The sequence below is a fragment of the Myxine glutinosa genome, chromosome 1, assembly GCF_964187855.1.
Source record: "Myxine glutinosa chromosome 1, kmMyxGlut1.1, whole genome shotgun sequence".
Classification (NCBI taxonomy): domain Eukaryota; kingdom Metazoa; phylum Chordata; class Myxini; order Myxiniformes; family Myxinidae; genus Myxine; species Myxine glutinosa.
Window position 1 is genome coordinate 295,653,480 of NC_136261.1, and position 19,914 is coordinate 295,673,393.

Genomic DNA, 19,914 nt, shown 5'->3' on the forward strand with positions numbered 1-19,914 from the left:
TGACGGAGAGGCTGGCGTGGATCCGATGACGGAGAGGCTGGCGTGGATCGGATGAGGCAGAGGTTGGTGTGGATGCGATGATGCACCAGCTGGCGTGGATCCAATGATGGAGAGTCTGGCGTGGATCCGATGACGGAGAGGCTGGCGTGGATCCGATGATGCAGAGGCTGGCATGGATCCAATGATGCAGAGGCTGGCGTGGATCTGATGATGGGGAGGCTGGGATGGAGACGACGAAGCAGAGGCCGAAATGGAGACGACGATGCAGAGGCCGAAATGGAGACGACGATGCAGAGGCCGAGATGGAGACGATGATGCAGAGGCCGAGATTGAGACGACGATGCAGAGGCCGGGCTGGAGATGACGATTCTGGAATTACACTCATCGTTTCTTTATTTTCCAAGATATTCCAAATTGTTGTATATGCCATTCTCACATTCCCAATGATAATGCTGTGGTGCTAATTAATTATTCCGGTTTATCAGTTTCCATATTGCTGATGGTCAGTTCTCTGATTTTCGTGTTGGTTTTTGCCGACGATGCAGAGACCGGGAGGGAGCCGATGACGCAGAGGCCGGTGTGGATCTGATGACGCAGAGGCCAGGATGGAGTCGATGACGCAGAGGCTGGCGTGGATCCGATGACGGAGAGGCTGGTGTGGATCTGATGATGCTGAGGTTGGCGTGGATCCGATGACGGAGAGGCCGGAGTGGATCTGATGATGGGGAGGCCGGGATGGAGAGGCTGGCGTGGATCCGATGCCGGAGAGGCTGGTGTGGATCTGATGATGGGGAGGCCGGGATGGATCCGATGACGCAGAGGCTGGCGTGGATCCGATGACGGAGAGGCTGGTGTGGATCTGATGATGCTGAGGTTGGCGTAGATCCGATGACGGAGAGGCTGGAGTGGATCTGATGATGGGGATGCCGGGATGGATCCGATGATGGAGAGGCTGGCGTGGATCCGATGATGGAGAGGCTGGTGTGGATCTGATGATGCAGAGGCTGGCGTGGATCTAATGATGGGGAGGTCGGGATGGAGACGACGATGCGGAGGCCGAGATGGAGAGGACGATGCAGAGGCCGCGATGGAGACGACAATGCAGAGGCCGGGACGGAGACGACGATGCAGAGGCCGGGATGAAGACGGCGATGCAGAGGCCGGGATGGAGACGGCGATGCAGAGGCCAGGTTAGAGACCACGATGCAGAGGCCGGGATGGAGATGATGATACTGGAAGTTCACTCGTAGTTTCTTTATTTTCCAAGATATTCCCAATTGATGTGGATGCCATTCCCACATTCCCAATGATAATGCTGTGGTGCTAGTTAATTATTCTGGTTTATCAGTTTCAAAATTGCTGATGGTCAGTTCTCTGGTCTTCGTGTTGGTTTTTGCCGACGATGCAGAGACCGGGAGGGAGCCGATGACGCTGAGGCTGGTGTGGATCTGATGACGCAGAGGCCGGGATGGATCCAACGATGTGGAGGCTGGAAGGGAGCCAATGATGCTGACGCAGCGGCCGCGATGGAGACAACGATGCAGAGGCCAGGATGGAGACAACCATTCAGAGGCGGGATGGAGACAACGATTCAGAGGCTGGGATGGATCCGACGATGGGGAGGCCAGGATGGAGATGGTGACACAGAGGCTGAGGTGGAGACAACGATTGTGTAAGTACACTCGTGGTTTCTTTATTTTCCAAGATATTCCAAATTGTTGAAAATGCCATTCCCACATTTCCAATGATAATGCTGTGGTGCTAATTAATTATTCCGGTTTATCAGTTTCCAAATTGCTGATGGCCAGTTCTCTTGTCTTCGTGTTGGTTTATGCCGATGATGCAGAGACGTGGAGGGAGCCGATGATGCTGAGGCCGGTGTGGATCCGATGACGCAGAGGCCGGTGTGGATCCGATGACGCAGAGGCTGGTGTGGATCTGATGATGGGGAGGCCGGGATGGATCCGATGATGGGGAGGCCGGGATGGATCCGATGACGCAGAGGCTGGCGTGGATCCGATGACGGAGAGGCTGGTGTGGATCTGATGATGCTGAGGTTGGCGTGGATCCGATGACGGAGAGGCTGGACTGGATCTGATGATGGGGAGGCCGGGATGGATCCGATGATGGGGAGGTAGGGATGGAGACAACGATGCGGAGGCCGAGATGGAGAGGACGATGCAGAGGCCGCGATGCAGAGGCCGCGATGGAGACGACAATGCAGAGGCCGGGACGGAGACGACGATGCAGAGGCCGGGATGGAGACGGCGATGCAGAGGCCAAGTTAGCGACCACGATGCAGAGGCCGGGATGGAGATGATGATACTGGAAGTTCACTCGTAGTTTCTTTATTTTCCAAGATATTCCCAAATGATGTGGATGCCATTCCCACATTCCCAATGATAATGCTGTGGTGCGAGTTAATTATTCTGGTTTATCAGTTTCAAAATTGCTGATGGTCAGTTCTCTGGTCTTCGTGTTGGTTTTTGCCGACGATGCAGAGACCGGGAGGGAGCCGATGATGCTGAGGCTGGTGTGGATCTGATGACGCAGAGGCCGGGATGGATCCAACGATGTGGAGGCTGGAAGGGAGCCAATGATGCTGACGCAGAGGCTGGGATGGAGCCGACGACGCAGCGGCCGCGATGGAGACAACGATGCAGAGGCCAGGATGGAGACAACAATTCAGAGGCCGGGATGGAGACAACGATTCAGAGGCCCGGATGGATCCGACGATGGGGAGGCCAGGATGGAGATGGTGACACAGAGGCTGAGATGGAGACAACGATTGTGTAAGTACACTCGTGGTTTCTTTATTTTCCAAGATATTCCAAATTGTTGAAAATGCCATTCCCACATTTCCAATGATAATGCTGTGGTGCTCATTAATTATTCCGGTTTATCAGTTTCCAAATTGCTGATGGCCAGTTCTCTGGTCTTTGTGTTGGTTTATGCCGATGATGCAGAGACGTGGAGGGAGCCAATGATGCTGAGGCCGGTGTGGATCCGATGACGCAGAGGCCGGGATGGATCCGATGACGCAGAGGCCGGGATGGATCCGATGACGGAGAGGCTGGCGTAGATCCGATGAGGGAGAGGCTGGCGTGGATCCGATGACGGAGAGGCTGGCGTGGATCCGATGATGGAGAGGCTGGTGTGGATCGGATGAGGCAGAGGTTGGTGTGGATGCGATGATGCACCAGCTGGCGTGGATCCAATGACGGAGAGTCTGGCGTGGATCCGATGATGGAGAGCCTGGCGTGGATCCGATGACGGAGAGGCTGGCGTGGATCCGATGATGGAGAGGCTGGCGTGGATCCGATGACGGAGAGGCTGGCGTGGATCCGATGATGGAGAGGCTGGTGTGGATCGGATGAGGCAGAGGTTGGTGTGGATGCGATGATGCACCAGCTGGCGTGGATCCAATGATGGAGAGTCTGGCGTGGATCCGATGACGGAGAGGCTGGCGTGGATCCGATGATGCAGAGGCTGGCATGGATCCAATGATGCAGAGGCTGGCGTGGATCTGATGATGGGGAGGCCGGGATGGAGACGACGATGCAGAAGCCGGGATGGAGACGACGAAGCAGAGGCCGAAATGGAGACGACGATGCAGAGGCTGAGATGGAGACGATGATGCAGAGGCCGAGATTGAGACGACGATGCAGAGGCCGGGCTGGAGATGGCGATTCTGGAATTACACTCATCGTTTCTTTATTTCCCAAGATATTCCAAATTGTTGTAAATGCCATTCCCACATTCCCAATGATAATGCTGTGGTGCTAGTTAATTATTCCGGTTTATCAGTTTCAAGATTGCTGATAGTCAGTTCTCTGGTCTTCGTGTTGGTTTTTGCCGATGATGCAGAGACCCGAAGGGAGCCGATGACACTGAGGCCGGTGTGGATCTGATGACGCAGAGGCCGGGATGGATCCGATGACGCAGAGGCCAGGATGGATCCGATGACGCAGAGGCTGGCATGGATCCGATGACGGAGAGGCTGGTGTGCATCCGATGACGGAGAGGCTGGTGTGGATCTGATGATGCAGAGGCTGGCATGGATCCAATGATGCAAAGGCTGGCGTGGATCTGATGATGGGGAGGTCGGGATGGAGACGACGATGCAGAGGCCGAGATGGAGAGGACGATGCAGAGGCCGAGATGGAGAGGACGATGCAGAGGCCGCGATGGAGACGACAATGCAGAGGCCAGGATAGAGACGACGATGCAGAGGCCGGGATCGAGATGATGACACTGGAAGTCCACTCGTAGTTTCTTTATTTTCCAAAAATTCCCAATTGATGTGGATGCCATTCCCACATCCCAATGATAATGCTGTGGTGCTCATGAATTATTCCGGTTTATCAGTTTCCAAATTGCTGATGGCCAGTTCTCTGGTCTTCTTGTTGGTTTATGCCGATGATGCAGAGACGTGGAGGGAGCCGATGATGCTGAGGCCGGTGTGGATCCGATGACGCAGAGGCCGGGATGGATCCAATGACGCAGAGGCCAGGATGGATCCGATGACGCAGAGGCTGGCATGGATCCGATGACGGAGAGGCTGGTGTGGATGTGACGATGCAGAGGCCAGGATGTATCCAACGATGTGGAGGCTGGAAGGGAGCCAATGATGCTGACGCAGAGGCTGGGATGGAGCCGACGACGCAGCGGCCGCGATGGAGACAACGATGCAGAGGCCAGGATGGAGACAACGATTCAGAGGCCGGGATGGATCCGATGACGCAGAGGCCAGGATGGATCCGATGACGCAGAGGCTGGCATGGATCCGATGACGGAGAGGCTGGTGTGGATCTGATGATGCTGAGGTTGGCGTGGATCCGATGACGGAGAGGCTGGAGTGGATCTGATGATGGGGAGGCCGGGATGGATCCGATGATGGAGAGGCTGGCATGGATCCGATGACGGAGAGGCTGGAGTGGATCTGATGATGGGGAGGCCGGGATGGATCTGATGATGGGGAGGCCGGGATGGATCCGATGATGGAGAGGCTGGCGTGGATCCGATGATGGAGAGGCTGGTGTGGATCTGATGATGCAGAGGCTGGCGTGGATCTGATGATGGGGAGGTCGGGATGGAGACGACGATGCGGGGGCCGAGATGGAGAGGACGATGCAGAGGCCGCGATGGAGACGACAATGCAGAGGCCGGGACGGAGACGACGATGCAGAGGCCAGGATGGAGACGGCGATGCAGAGGCCAGGTTAGAGACCACGATGCAGAGGCCGGGATGGATCCGACGATGAGGAGGCCAGGATGGAGATGGTGACACAGAGGCTGAGATGGAGACAACGATTGTGTAAGTACACTCGTGGTTTCTTTATTTTCCAAGATATTCCAAATTGTTGAAAATGCCATTCCCACATTTCCAATGATAATGCTGTGGTGCTCATTAATTATTCCGGTTTATCAGTTTCCAAATTGCTGATGGCCAGTTCTCTGGTCTTCGTGTTGGTTTATGCCGATGATGCAGAGACGTGGAGGGAGCCGATGGAGCTGAGGCCGGTGTGGATCCGATGACGCAGAGGCTGGAGTGGATCCGATCACGGAGAGGATGGTGTGGATCTGATGATGCTGAGATTGGCGTGGATCCGATGACGCAGAGGCTGGAGTGGATCTGATGATGGGGAGGCCGGGATGGAGACGACGATGCGGAAGCCGGGATGGATCTGATGATGGGGAGGCCGAGATGGAGACGATGATGCAGAGGCTCAGATGGAGACGACGATGCAGAGGCCGGGCTGGAGATAACGATACTCGAATTACACTAATGTTTTCTTTATTTTCCAAGATATTCCAAATTGTTGAAAATGCCATTCCCACATTCCCAATGATAATGCTGTGGTGCTAATTAATTATTCCGGTTTGTCAGTTTCAAAATTGCCGATGGTCAGTTATCTGGTCTTCGTGTTGGTTTTTGCCGACTATGCAGAAACCGGGAGGGAGCCGATGACGCTGAGGCGGGTGTGGATCTGATGACGCAGAGGCCAGGATGGATCCGATGATGCAGAGGCTGGCGTGGATCCGATGACGGAGAGGCTGGCGTGGATCCGATGACGGAGAGGCTGGCGTGGATCCGATGACGGAGAGGCTGGCGTGGATCCGATGACGGAGAGGCTGGCGTGGATCCGATGATGGAGAGGCTGGCGTGGATCCGATGACGGAGAGGCTGGCGTGGATCCGATGACGGAGAGGCTGGCGTGGATCCGGTGATGGGGAGGTCGGGATGGAGACGACGATGCAGAGGCTGAGATGGAGACAGCGATGCAGAGGCCGGGATGGAGATGATGACACTGGAAGTCCACTCGTAGTTTCCTTATTTTCCAAGAAATTCCCAATTGATGTGGATGCCATTCCCACATCCCAATGATAATGCTGTGGTGCTCATTAATTTTTCCGGTTTATCAGTTTCCAAATTGCTGATGGCCAGTTCTCTGGTCTTCCTGTTGGTTTATGCCGATGATGCAGAGACGTGGAGGGAGCCGATGATGCTGAGGCTGGTGTGGTACTGATGATGCTGAGGTTGGCGTGGATCCGATGACGCAGAGGCTGGAGTGGATCTGATGACGGAGAGGCTGGTGTGGATCTGATGATGCTGAGATTGGCGTGGATCCGATGACGCAGAGGCTGGAGTGGATCTGATGATGGGGAGGCCGGGATGGAGACGACGATGCAGAAGCCGGGATGGAGACGACGATGCGGAGGCCGGGATGGAGACGATGATGCAGAGGCTCAGATGGAGACGACGATGCAGAGGCCGAGATGGAGACGACGATGCAGAGGCCGGGCTGGAGATAACGATACTGGAATTACACTCATGTTTTCTTTATTTTCCAAGATATTCCAAATTGTTGAAAATGCCATTCCCACATTCCCAATGATAATGCTGTGGTGCTAATTAATTATTCCGGTTTATCAGTTTCAAAATTGCCGATGGTCAGTTATCTGGTCTTCGTGTTGGTTTTTGCCGACTATGCAGAAACCGGGAGGGAGCCGATGACGCTGAGGCGGGTGTGGATCTGATGATGCAGAGGCCAGGATGGATCCGATGATGCAGAGGCTGGCGTGGATCCGATGATGGAGAGGCTGGCGTGGATCCGATGACGGAGAGGCTGGTGTGGATCTGATGATGGGGAGGTCGGGATGGAGACGACGATGCGGAGCCCGAGATGGAGAGGACGATGCAAAGGCCGCGATGGAGACGACAATGCAGAGGCCGGGATGGAGACGACGATGCAGAGGCCGGGGTGGAGACGGCGATGCAGAGGCCAGCATAGAGACCACGATGCAGAGGCCGGGATGGAGATGATGATACTGGAAGTTCACTTGTAGTTTCTTTATTTTCCAAGATATTCCCAATTGATCTGGATGCCATTCCCACATTCCCAATGATAATGCTGTGGTGCTAGTTAATTATTCTGGTTTATCAGTTTCAAAATTGCTGATGGTCAGTTCTCTGGTCTTCGTGTTGGTTTTTGCCGACGATGCAGAGACCGGGGGAGAGCCGATGACGCTGAGGCCGGTGTGGATGTGACGACGCGGAGGCCGGGATGGATCCAACGATGTGGAGGCTGGAAGGGAGCCAATGATGCCGACGCAGAGGCTGGGATGCAGCCAACAACGCAGAGGCCACGATGGAGACAACGATGCATAGGCCAGGATGGAGACAACAATTCAGAGGCCGGGATGGAGACAACGATTCAGAGGCCGGGATGGATCCGACGATGGGGAGGCCAGGATGGAGATGGTGACACAGAGGCTGAGATGGAGACAACGATTGTGTCAGTACACTCGTGATTTCTTTATTTTCCAAGATATTCCAAATTGTTGAAAATGCCATTCCCACATTTCCAATGATAATGCTGTGGTGCTCATTAATTATTCCGGTTTATCAGTTTCCAAATGGCTGATGGCCAGTTCTCTGGTCTTCGTGTTGGTTTATGCCGATGATGCAGAGACGTGGAGGGAGCCGATGATGCTGAGGCCGGTGTGGATCCGATGACGCAGAGGCCGGGATGGATCCGATGATGCAGAGGCTGGCGTGGATCCGATGACGGAGAGGCTGGCATGGATCCGATGATGGAGAGGCTGGCGTGGATCCGATGATGGAGAGGCTGGCATGGATCCGATGACGTAGAGGCTGGTGTGGATCTGATGATGCTGAGATTGGCGTGGATCCGATGATGCAGAGCCTGGAGTGGATCTGATGATGGGGAGGCCGGGATGGAGACGACGATGCAGAAGCCGCGATGGAGACGACGATGCGGAGGCCGAGATGGAGACGATGATGCAGAGGCTCAGATGGAGACGACGATGCAGAGGCCGAGATGGAGACGACGATGCAGAGGCCGGGCTGGAGATGACGATACTGGAATTACACTCATGTTTTCTTTATTTTCCAAGATATTCCAGTTTGTTGAAAATGCCATTCCCACATTCCCAATGATAATGCTGTGGTGCTAATTAATTATTCCGGTTTATCAGTTTCAAAATTGCCGATGGTCAGTTATCTGGTCTTTGTGTTGGTTTTTGCCGACTATGCAGAAACCGGGAGGGAGCCGATGACGCTGAGGCGGGTGTGGATCTGATGACGCAGAGGCCGGGATGGATCCAATGACGCAGAGGCCGGGATGGATCCAATGACGCAGAGGCCAGGATGGATCCGATGATGCAGAGGCTGGCATGGATCCGATGACGGAGAGGCTGGCATGGATCCGATGATGGAGAGGCTGGCATGGATCCGATGACGGAGAGGCTGGCGTGGATCCGATGATGGAGAGGCTGGTGTGGATCGGATGAGGCAGCGGTTGGTGTGGATGCGATGATGCACCAGCTGGCGTGGATCCAATGATGGAGAGTCTGGCGTGGATCCGATGACGGAGAGGCTGGCGTGGATCCGATGATGCAGAGGCTGGCGTGGATCTGATGATCGGGAGGCCGGGATGGAGACGACGATGCAGAAGCCGGGATGGAGACGACGAAGCAGAGGCCGAAATGGAGACGACGATGCAGAGGCCGAGATGGAGACAATGATGGAGAGGCCGAGATTGAGACGACGATGCAAAGGCCGGGCTGGAGATGATTATACTGGAAGTTCACTCGTAGTTTCTTTATTTTCCAAGATATTCCCAATTGATGTGCATGCCATTCCCACATTCCCAATGATAATGCTGTGGTGCTAGTTAATTATTCTGGTTTATCAGTTTCAAAATTGCTGATGGTCAGTTCTCTGGTCTTCGTGTTGGTTTTTGCCGACGATGCAGAGACCGAGAGGGAGCCGATGACGCAGAGGCAGGGATGGATCCGATGACGCAGAGGCTGGCATGGATCCGATGACGCAGAGGCCAGGATGGATCCGATGATGTAGAGGCTGGCATGGATCCGATGACGGAGAGGCTGGCCTGAATCCGATGACGGAGAGGCTGGCGTGGACCCGATGATGGAGAGGCTGCTGTGGATCTGATGATGCAGAGACTAGCGTGGATCCGATGACGGAGAGGCTGGAGTGGATCCAATGAGGCAGAGGTTGGCGTGGATGCGACGATGCAGCAGCTGGCGTGGATCCGATGATGGGGAGGCCGGGATGGAGACGACGATGCAGAGGTCGGGATGGAGAGGGCGATGCAGAGGTCGGGATGGAGACAACGATGCAGAGGCCGGGATGGAGAGGACGATGCAGAGGCCAGGATGGATCCAACGATGTGGAGGCTGCAAGGGAGCCAATGATGCTGACGCAGAGGCTGGGATGGAGCCGACGACGCAGCGGCCGCGATGGAGACAACAATTCAGAGGCCGGGATGGAGACAACGATTCAGAGGCCGGGATGGATCCGACGATGGGGAGGCCAGGATGGAGATGGTGACACAGAGGCTGAGATGGAGACAACGATTGTGTAAGTACACTCGTGGTTTCTTTATTTTCCAAGATATTCCAAATTGTTGAAAATGCCATTCCCACATTTCCAATGATAATGCTGTGGTGCTCATTAATTATTCCGGTTTATCAGTTTCCAAATTGCTGATGGCCAGTTCTCTGGTCTTCGTGTTTGTTTATGCCGATTGCCGATGATGCAGAGACGTGGAGGGAGCCAATGATGCTGAGGCCGGTGTGGATCCGATGATGCAGAGGCCGGGATGGATCCGATCACGGAGACGCTGGCGTGGATCCGATGACGGAGAGGCTGGTGTGGATCCGATGATGGAGAGGCTGGTGTGGATCGGATGAGGCAGAGGTTGGTGTGGATGCGATGATGCACCAGCTGGTGTGGATCCAATGACGGAGAGGCTGGCGTGGATCCGATGGTGCAGAGGCTGGCGTGGATCCGATGACGGAGAGGCTGGCGTGGATCCGATGATGCAGAGGCTGGCATGGATCCAATGATGCAGAGGCTGGCGTGGATCTGATGATGGGGAGGCCGGGATGGAGACGACGATGCAGAAGCCGGGATGGAGACGACGAAGCAGAGGCCGAAATGGAGACGACGATGCAGAGGCCGAGATGGAGACGATGATGCAGAGTCCGAGATTGAGACGACGATGCAGAGGCCGGGCTGGAGATGACGATACTGGAATTACACTCATGGTTTCTTTATTTTCCAAGATATTCCAAATTGTTGTATATGCCATTCCCACATTCCCAATGATAATGCAGTGGTGCTAATTAATTATTCCGGTTTATCAGTTTCCATATTGCTGATGGTCAGTTCTCTGGTCTTCGTGTTGGTTTTGCCGACTATGCAGAGACCGGGAGGGAGCCGATGACGCTGAGGCGGGTGTGGATCTGATTACGCAGAGGCCGGGATGGATCCAATGACGCAGAGACCAGGATGGATCCGATGATGCAGAGGCTGGCGTGGATCCGATGACGGAGAGGCGGGCCTGGATCCGATGACGGAGAGGCTGGCGTGGATCCGATGATGGAGAGGCTGGTGTGGATCTGATGATGCAGAGGCTCGCGTGGATCCGATGACAGAGAGGCTGGCGTGGATGCGATGATGGAAAGGCTGGGGTGGATCTGATGACGGGGAGGCCGGGATGGAGACGACGATGCAGAGGCCGGGATGGAGAGGACGATGCAGAGGCCGCGATGGAGACGACAATGCAGAGGCCGGGACGGAGAGGACGATGCAGAGGCTCAGATGGAGACGACGATGCAGAGGCCGAGATGGAGACGACGATGCAGAGGCCAAGATGGAGACGATGATGCAGAGGCCGAGATGGAGTCGACGATGCATAGGCCGGGCTGGAAATGACGATGCGGAGGCCGAGATGGAGACGATGATGCAGAGGCTCAGATGGAGACGACGATGCAGAGGCCGAGATGGAGACGACGATGCAGAGGCCGAGATGGAGACGACGATGCAGAGGCCGAGATGGAGACGACGATGCAGAGGCCGGGCTGGAGATGACGATACTGGAATTACACTCATGTTTTCTTTATTTTCCAAGATATTCCAATTTGTTGAAAATGCCATTCCCACATTCCCAATGATAATGCTGTGGTGCTAATTAATTATTCCGGTTTATCAGTTTCAAAATTGCCGATGGTCAGTTATCTGGTCTTCGTGTTGGTTTTTGCCGACTATGCAGAAACCGGGAGGGAGCCGATGACGCTGAGGCGGGTGTGGATCTGATGACGCAGAGGCCGGGATGGATCCAATGACGCAGAGGCCAGGATGGATCCGATGACGCAGAGGCTGGCGTGGATCCGATGACGGAGAGGCTGGCGTGGATCCGATGACGGAGAGGCTGGCGTGGATCCGATGACGGAGAGGCTGGCATGGATCCGATGATGGAGAGGCTGGTGTGGATCTGATGATGCAGAGGCTAGCGTGGATCCGATGATGGAGAGACTGGAGTGGATCCAATGAGCAGAGGTTGGCGTGGATACGATGATGCACCAGCTGGCGTGGATCCGATGACAGAGAGGCTGGCGTGGATGCGATGATCGAAAGGCTGGGGTGGATCTGATGACGGGGAGGCCGGGATGGAGACGACGATGCAGAGGCCGAGATGGAGAGGACGATGCAGAGGCCAAGATGGAGAGGACGATGCAGAGGCCGCGATGGAGACGACAATGCAGAGGCCGGGATGGAGATGATGACACTGGGAGTCCACTCGTAGTTTCTTTATTTTCCAAGATATTCCAAATTGTTGTATATGCCATTCCCACATCCCAATGATAATGCTGTGGTGCTCATTAATTATTCCGGTTTATCAGTTTCCAAATTGCTGATGGCCAGTTCTCTGGTCTTCTTGTTGGTTTATGCCGATGATGCAGAGACGTGGAGGGAGCCGATGATGCTGAGGCCGGTGTGGATCCGATGACGCAGAGGCCGGGATGGATCCGACAACGCAGAGGCCACGATGGAGACAACGATGCAGAGGCCAGGATGGAGACAACAATTCAGAGGCCGGGATGGAGACAACGATTCAGAGGCTGGGATGGATCCGACGATGGGGAGGCCAGGATGGAGATGGTGACACAGAGGCTGAGATGGAGACAACGATTGTGTAAGTACACTCGTGATTTCTTTATTTTCCAAGATATTCCAAATTGTTGAAAATGCCATTCCCACATTTCCAATGATAATGCTGTGGTGCTCATTAATTATTCCGGTTTATCAGTTTCCAAATGGCTGATGGCCAGTTCTCTGGTCTTCGTGTTGGTTTATGCCGATGATGCAGAGACGTGGAGGGAGCCGATGATGCTGAGGCCGGTGTGGATCCGATGACGCAGAGGCCGGGATGGATTCGATGACGCAGAGGCCAGGATGGATCCGATGACGCAGAGGCTGGCGTGGATCCGATGACGGAGAGGCTGGCATGGATCCGATGACGGAGAGGCTGGCGTGGATCCGATGACGGAGAGGCTGGCGTGGATCCGATGACGGAGAGGCTGGGGTGGATCCGATGACGGAGAGGCTGGCGTGGATCCGATGATGGAGAGGCTGGTGTGGATCAGATGAGGCAGAGGTTGGTGTGGATGCGATGATGCACCAGCTGGCGTGGATCCAATGACGGAGAGTCTGGCGTGGATCCGATGACGGAGAGGCTGGCGTGGATCCGATGATGCAGAGGCTGGCATGGATCCAATGATGCAGAGGCTGGCGTGGATCTGATGATCGGGAGGCCGGGATGGAGACGACGACGATGCAGAAGCCGGGATGGAGACGACGAAGCAGTGGCCGAAATGGAGACGACGATGCAGAGGCCGAGATGGAGACAATGATGGAGAGGCCGAGATTGAGACGACGATGCAGAGGCCGGGCTGGAGATGATTATACTGGAAGTTCACTCGTAGTTTCTTTATTTTCCAAGATATTCCCAATTGATGTGGATGCCATTCCCACATTCCCAATGATAATGCTGTGGTGCTAGTTAATTATTCTGGTTTATCAGTTTCAAAATTGCTGCTGGTCAGTTCTCTGGTCTTCGTGTTGGTTTTTGCCGACGATGCAGAGACCGAGAGGGAGCCGATGACGCAGAGGCAGGGATGGATCCGATGATGCAGAGGCTGGCATGGATCCGATGACGCAGAGACCAGGATGGATCCGATGATGTAGAGGCTGGAATGGATCCGATGACGGAGAGGCTGGCGTGGATCCGATGATGGAGAGGCTGGTGTGGATCTGATGATGCAGAGACTAGCGTGGATACGATGATGGAAAGGCTGGCGTGGATCTGATGATGGGGAGGCCGGGATGGAGACGACGATGCAGAGGCCGGGATGGAGAGGGCGATGCAGAGGTCGGGATGGAGACAACGATGCAGAGGCCGGGATGGAGAGGACGATGCAGAGGCCGGGATGGAGATGACGATACTGGAATTGCACTCATGGTTTCTTTATTTTCCAATATATTCCAAATTGTTGAAAATGCCATTCCCACATTCCCAATGATAATGCGGTGGTGCTAATTAATTATTCCGGTTTATCAGTTTCAAAATTGCTGATGGCCAGTTCTCTGTTCTTCGTGTTGGTTTATGCCGATGATGCAGAGACCGAGAGAGAGCCGATGACGCTGAGGCCGGTGTGGATGTGACGATGCAGAGGCCAGGATGGATCTAACGATGTTGAGGCTGGAAGGGAGCCAATGATGCCGACGCAGAGGCTGGGATGGAGCCGACGACGCAGCGGCCGCGATGGAGGCAACGATGCAGAGGCCGGGGTGGAGACCACGATGCAGAGGCCGGGATAGAGACGACGATGCAGAGGCCGGGATGGAGATGATGATACTGGAAGTTCACTCGTAGTTTCTTTATTTTCCAAGATATTCCCAATTGATGTGGATGCCATTCCCACCTTCCCAATGATAATGCTGTGGTGCTAGTTAATTATTCCGGTTTATCAGTTTCAAAATTGCTGATGGTCAGTTCTCTGGTCTTCGTGTTGGTTTTTGCCGACGATGCAGAGACCGGGAGGGAGCCGATGACGCTGAGGCCGGTGTGGATCTGATGACGCAGAGGCCGGGATGGATTCGATGACGCAGAGGCCAGGATGGATCCGATGATGCAGAGGCTGGCGTGGATCCGATGACGGAGAGGCTGGCGTGGATCCGATGACGGAGAGGCTGGCGTGGATCCGATGACGGAGAGGCTGGCGTGGATCCGATGATGGAGAGGCTGGCTTGGATCCGATGACGGAGAGGCTGGTGTGGATGTGACGATGCAGAGGCCAGGATGGATCCAACGATGTGGAGGCTGCAAGGGAGCCAATGATGCTGACGCAGAGGCTGGGATGGAGCCGACGCCGCAGCGGCCGCGATGGAGACAACAATTCAGAGGCCGGGATGGAGACAACGATTCAGAGGCCGGGATGGATCCGACGATGGGGAGGCCAGGATGGAGATGGTGACACAGAGGCTGAGATGGAGACAACGATTGTGTAAGTACACTCGTGGTTTCTTTATTTTCCAAGATATTCCAAATTGTTGAAAATGCCATTCCCACATTTCCAATGATAATGCTGTGGTGCTCATTAATTATTCCGGTTTATCAGTTTCCAAATTGCTGATGGCCAGTTCTCTGGTCTTCTTGTTGGTTTATGCCGATGATGCAGAGACGTGGAGGGAGCCGATGATGCTGAGGCCGGTGTGGATCCGATGACGCAGAGGCCGGGATGGATCCGATGACGCAGAGGCCAGGATGGATCCGATGACGCAGAAGCCAGGATGGATCCGATGACGCAGAGGCAGGGATGGATCCGATGACGCAGAGGCTGGCATGGATCCGATGACGGAGAGGCTGGTGTGGATCGGATGAGGCAGAGGTTGGTGTGGATGTGATGATGCACCAGCTGGCGTGGATCCAATGACGGAGAGTCTGGCGTGGATCCGATGACGGAGAGGCTGGCGTGGATCCGATGACGGAGAGGCTGGCGTGGATCCGATGATGGAGAGGCTGGTGTGGATCGGATGAGGCAGAGGTTGGTGTGGATGCGATGATGCACCAGCTGGCGTGGATCCAATGACGGAGAGTCTGGCGTGGATCCGATGACGGAGAGGCTGGCGTGGATCCGATGATGCAGAGGCTGGCATGGATCCAATGATGCAGAGGCTGGTGTGGATCTGATGATCGGGAGGCCGGGATGGAGACGACGATGCAGAAGCCGGGATGGAGACGACGAAGCAGAGGCCGAAATGGAGACGACGATGCATAGGCCGAGATGGAGACAATGATGGAGAGGCCAAGATTGAGACGACGATGCAGAGGCCGGGCTGGAGATGATGATACTGGAATTACACTCATGGTTTCTTTATTTTCCAAGATATTCCAAATTGTTGGATATGCCATTCCCACATTCCCAATGAAAATGCTGTGGTGCTCATTAATTATTCCGGTTTATCAGTTTCCAAATTGCTGATGGCCAGTTCTCTGGTCTTCGTGTTGGTTTATGCCGATGATGCAGAGACGTGGAGGGAGCCAATGATGCTGAGGCCGGTGTGGATCCGATGACGCAGAGGCCAGGATGGATCCGATGACGCAGAGGCCGGGATGGATCCGATGACGCAGAGGCCGGGATGGATCCGATGACGCAGAGGCCGGGATGGATCCGATGACGCAGAGGCCGGGATGGATCCGATGACGCAGAGGCCGGCGTGGATCCGATGACGGAGAGGCTGGCGTGGATCCGATGACGGAGAGGCTGGCGTGGCTCCGATGACGGAGAGGCTGGCGTGGATCCGATGACGGAGAGGCTGGCGTGGATCCGATGATGGAGAGGCTGGCGTGGATCCGATGACGGAGAGGCTGGCGTGGATCCGATGACGGAGAGGCTGGCGTGGATCCGATGACGGAGAGGCTGGCGTGGATCCGATGACGGAGAGGCTGGCGTGGATCCGATGACGGAGAGGCTGGCGTGGATCCGATGACGGAGAGGCTGGCGTGGATCCGATGACGGAGAGGCTGGCGTGGATCCGATGACGGAGAGGCTGGCGTGGATCCGATGACGGAGAGGCTGGCGTGGATCCGATGACGGAGAGGCTGGCGTGGATCCGATGACGGAGAGGCTGGCGTGGATCCGATGATGGAGCGGCTGGTGTGGATCTGATGATGCAGAGGCTGGCGTGGATCTGATGATGGGGAGGTCGGGATGGAGACGACGATGCGGAGCCCGAGATGGAGAGGACGATGCAAAGGCCGCGATGGAGACGACAATGCAGAGGCCGGGATGGAGACGACGATGCAGAGGCCGGGGTGGAGACGACGATGCAGAGGCCGGGCTGGAGATAACGATACTGGAATTACACTCATGTTTTCTTTATTTTCCAAGATATTCCAAATTGTTGAAAATGCCATTCCCACATTCCCAATGATAATGCTGTGGTGCTAATTAATTATTCCTGTTTATCAGTTTCAAAATTGCCGATGGTCAGTTATCTGGTCTTCGTGTTGGTTTTTGCCGACTATGCAGAAACCGGGAGGGAGCCGATGACGCTGAGGCGGGTGTGGATCTGATGACGCAGAGGCCAGGATGGATCCGATGACGCAGAGGCTGGCGTGGATCCAATGACGGAGAGGCTGGCGTGGATCCGATGACGGAGAGGCTGGCGTGGATCCGATGATGGAGCGGCTGGTGTGGATCTGATGATGCAGAGGCTGGCGTGGATCTGATGATGGGGAGGTCGGGATGGAGACGACGATGCGGAGCCCGAGATGGAGAGGACGATGCAAAGGCCGCGATGGAGACGACAATGCAGAGGCCGGGATGGAGACGACGATGCAGAGGCCGGGGTGGAGACGGCGATGCAGAGGCCAGCATAGAGACCACGATGCAGAGGCCGGGATGGAGATGATGATACTGGAAGTTCACTTGTAGTTTCTTTATTTTCCAAGATATTCCCAATTGATCTGGATGCCATTCCCACATTCCCAATGATAATGCTGTGGTGCTAGTTAATTATTCTGGTTTATCAGTTTCAAAATTGCTGATGGTCAGTTCTCTGGTCTTCGTGTTGGTTTTTGCCGACGATGCAGAGACCGGGAGGGAGCCGATGATGCTGAGGCCGGTGTGGATGTGACGACGCAGAGGCCGGGATGGATCCAACGATGTGGAGGCTGGAAGGGAGCCAATGATGCAGACGCAGAGGCTGGGATGGAGCCGACAACGCAGAGGCCACGATGGAGACAACGATGCAGAGGCCAGGATGGAGACAACAATTCAGAGGCCGGGATGGAGACAACGATTCAGAGGCCGGGATGGATCCGACGATGGGGAGGCCAGGATGGAGATGGTGACACAGAGGCTGAGATGGAGACAACGATTGTGTAAGTACACTCGTGATTTCTTTATTTTCCAAGATATTCCAAATTGTTGAAAATGCCATTCCCACATTTCCAATGATAATGCTGTGGTGCTCATTAATTAATCCGGTTTATCAGTTTCCAAATGGCTGATGGCCAGTTCTCTGGTCTTCGTGTTGGTTTATGCCGATGATGCAGAGACGTGGAGCGAGCCGATGATGCTGAGGCCGGTGTGGATCCGATGACGCAGAGGCCGGGATGGATTCGATGACGCAGAGGCCAGGATGGATCCGATGACGCAGAGGCTGGCGTGGATCCGATGACGGAGAGGCTGGCGTGGATCCGATGACGGAGAGGCTGGCGTGGATCCGATGACGGAGAGGCTGGTGTGGATCTGATGATGCTGAGATTGGCGTGGATCCGATGACGCAGAGCCTGGAGTGGATCTGATGATGGGGAGGCCGGGATGGAGACGACGATGCGGAGGCCGAGATGGAGACGATGATGCAGAGGCTCAGATGGAGACGACGATGCAGAGGCCGAGATGGAGACGACGATGCAGAGGCCGGGCTGGAGATGACGATACTGGAATTACACTCATGTTTTCTTTATTTTCCAAGATATTCCAATTTGTTGAAAATGCCATTCCCACATTCCCAATGATAATGCTGTGGTGCTAATTAATTATTCCGGTTTATCAGTTTCAAAATTGCCGATGGTCAGTTATCTGGTCTTCGTGTTGGTTTTTGCCGACTATGCAGAAACCGGGAGGGAGCCGATGACGCTGAGGCTGGCGTGGATCCGATGAAGGAGAGGCTGGCGTGGATCCGATGACGGAGAGGCTGGCGTGGATCCGATGACGGAGAGGCTGGGGTGGATCCGATGATGCAGAGGCTGGCGTGGATCCGATGAAGGAGAGGCTGGCGTGGATCCGATGACGGAGAGGCTGGCGTGGATCCGATGACGGAGAGGCTGGGGTGGATCCGATGATGGAGAGGCTGGTGTGGATCGGATGAGGCAGAGGTTGGTGTGGATGCGATGATGCACCAGCTGGCATGGATCCAATGACGGAGAGTCTTGCGTGGATCCGATGATGGAGAGGCTGGCGTGGATCCGATGACGGAGAGGCTGGGGTGGATCCGATGATGGAGAGGCTGGTGTGGATCGGATGAGGCAGAGGTTGGTGTGGATGCGATGATGCACCAGCTGGCGTGGATCCAATGATGGAGAGTCTGGCGTGGATCCGATGACGGAGAGGCTGGCGTGGATCCGATGATGCAGAGGCTGGCATGGATCCAATGATGCAGAGGCTGGCGTGGATCTGATGATCGGGAGGCCGGGATGGAGACGACGATGCAGAAGCCGGGATGGAGACGACGAAGCAGAGGCCGAAATGGAGACGACGATGCATAGGCCGAGATGGAGACAATGATGGAGAGGCCGAGATTGAGACGACGATGCAGAGGCCGGGCTGGAGATGACGATACTGGAATTACACTCATGGTTTCTTTATTTTCCAAGATATTCCAAATTGTTGGATATGCCATTCCCACATTCCCAATGAAAATGCTGTGGTGCTCATTAATTATTCCGGTTTATCAGTTTCCAAATTGCTGATGGCCAGTTCTCTGGTCTTCGTGTTGGTTTATGCCGATGATGCAGAGACGTGGAGGGAGCCAATGATGCTGAGGCCGGTGTGGATCCGATGACGCAGAGGCCGGGATGGATCCGATGACGCAGAGGCCGGGATGGATCCGATGACGCAGAGGCCGGCGTGGATCCGATGACGGAGAGGCTGGCATGGATCTGATGAGGGAGAGGCTGGCGTGGATCCGATGACGGAGAGGCTGGCGTGGATCCGATGATGGAGAGGCTGGTGTGGATCGGATGAGGCAGAGGTTGGTGTGGATGCGATGATGCACCAGCTGGCGTGGATCCAATGATGGAGAGTCTGGGGTGGATCCGATGACGGAGAGGCTGGCGTGGATCCGATGATGCAGAGGCTGGCATGGATCCAATGATGCAGAGGCTGGCGTGGATCTGATGATGGGGAGGCCGGGATGGAGACGACGATGCAGAAGCCGGGAGGGAGCCGATGACGCTGAGGCGGGTGTGGATCTGATGACGCAGAGGCCAGAATGGATCCGATGATGCA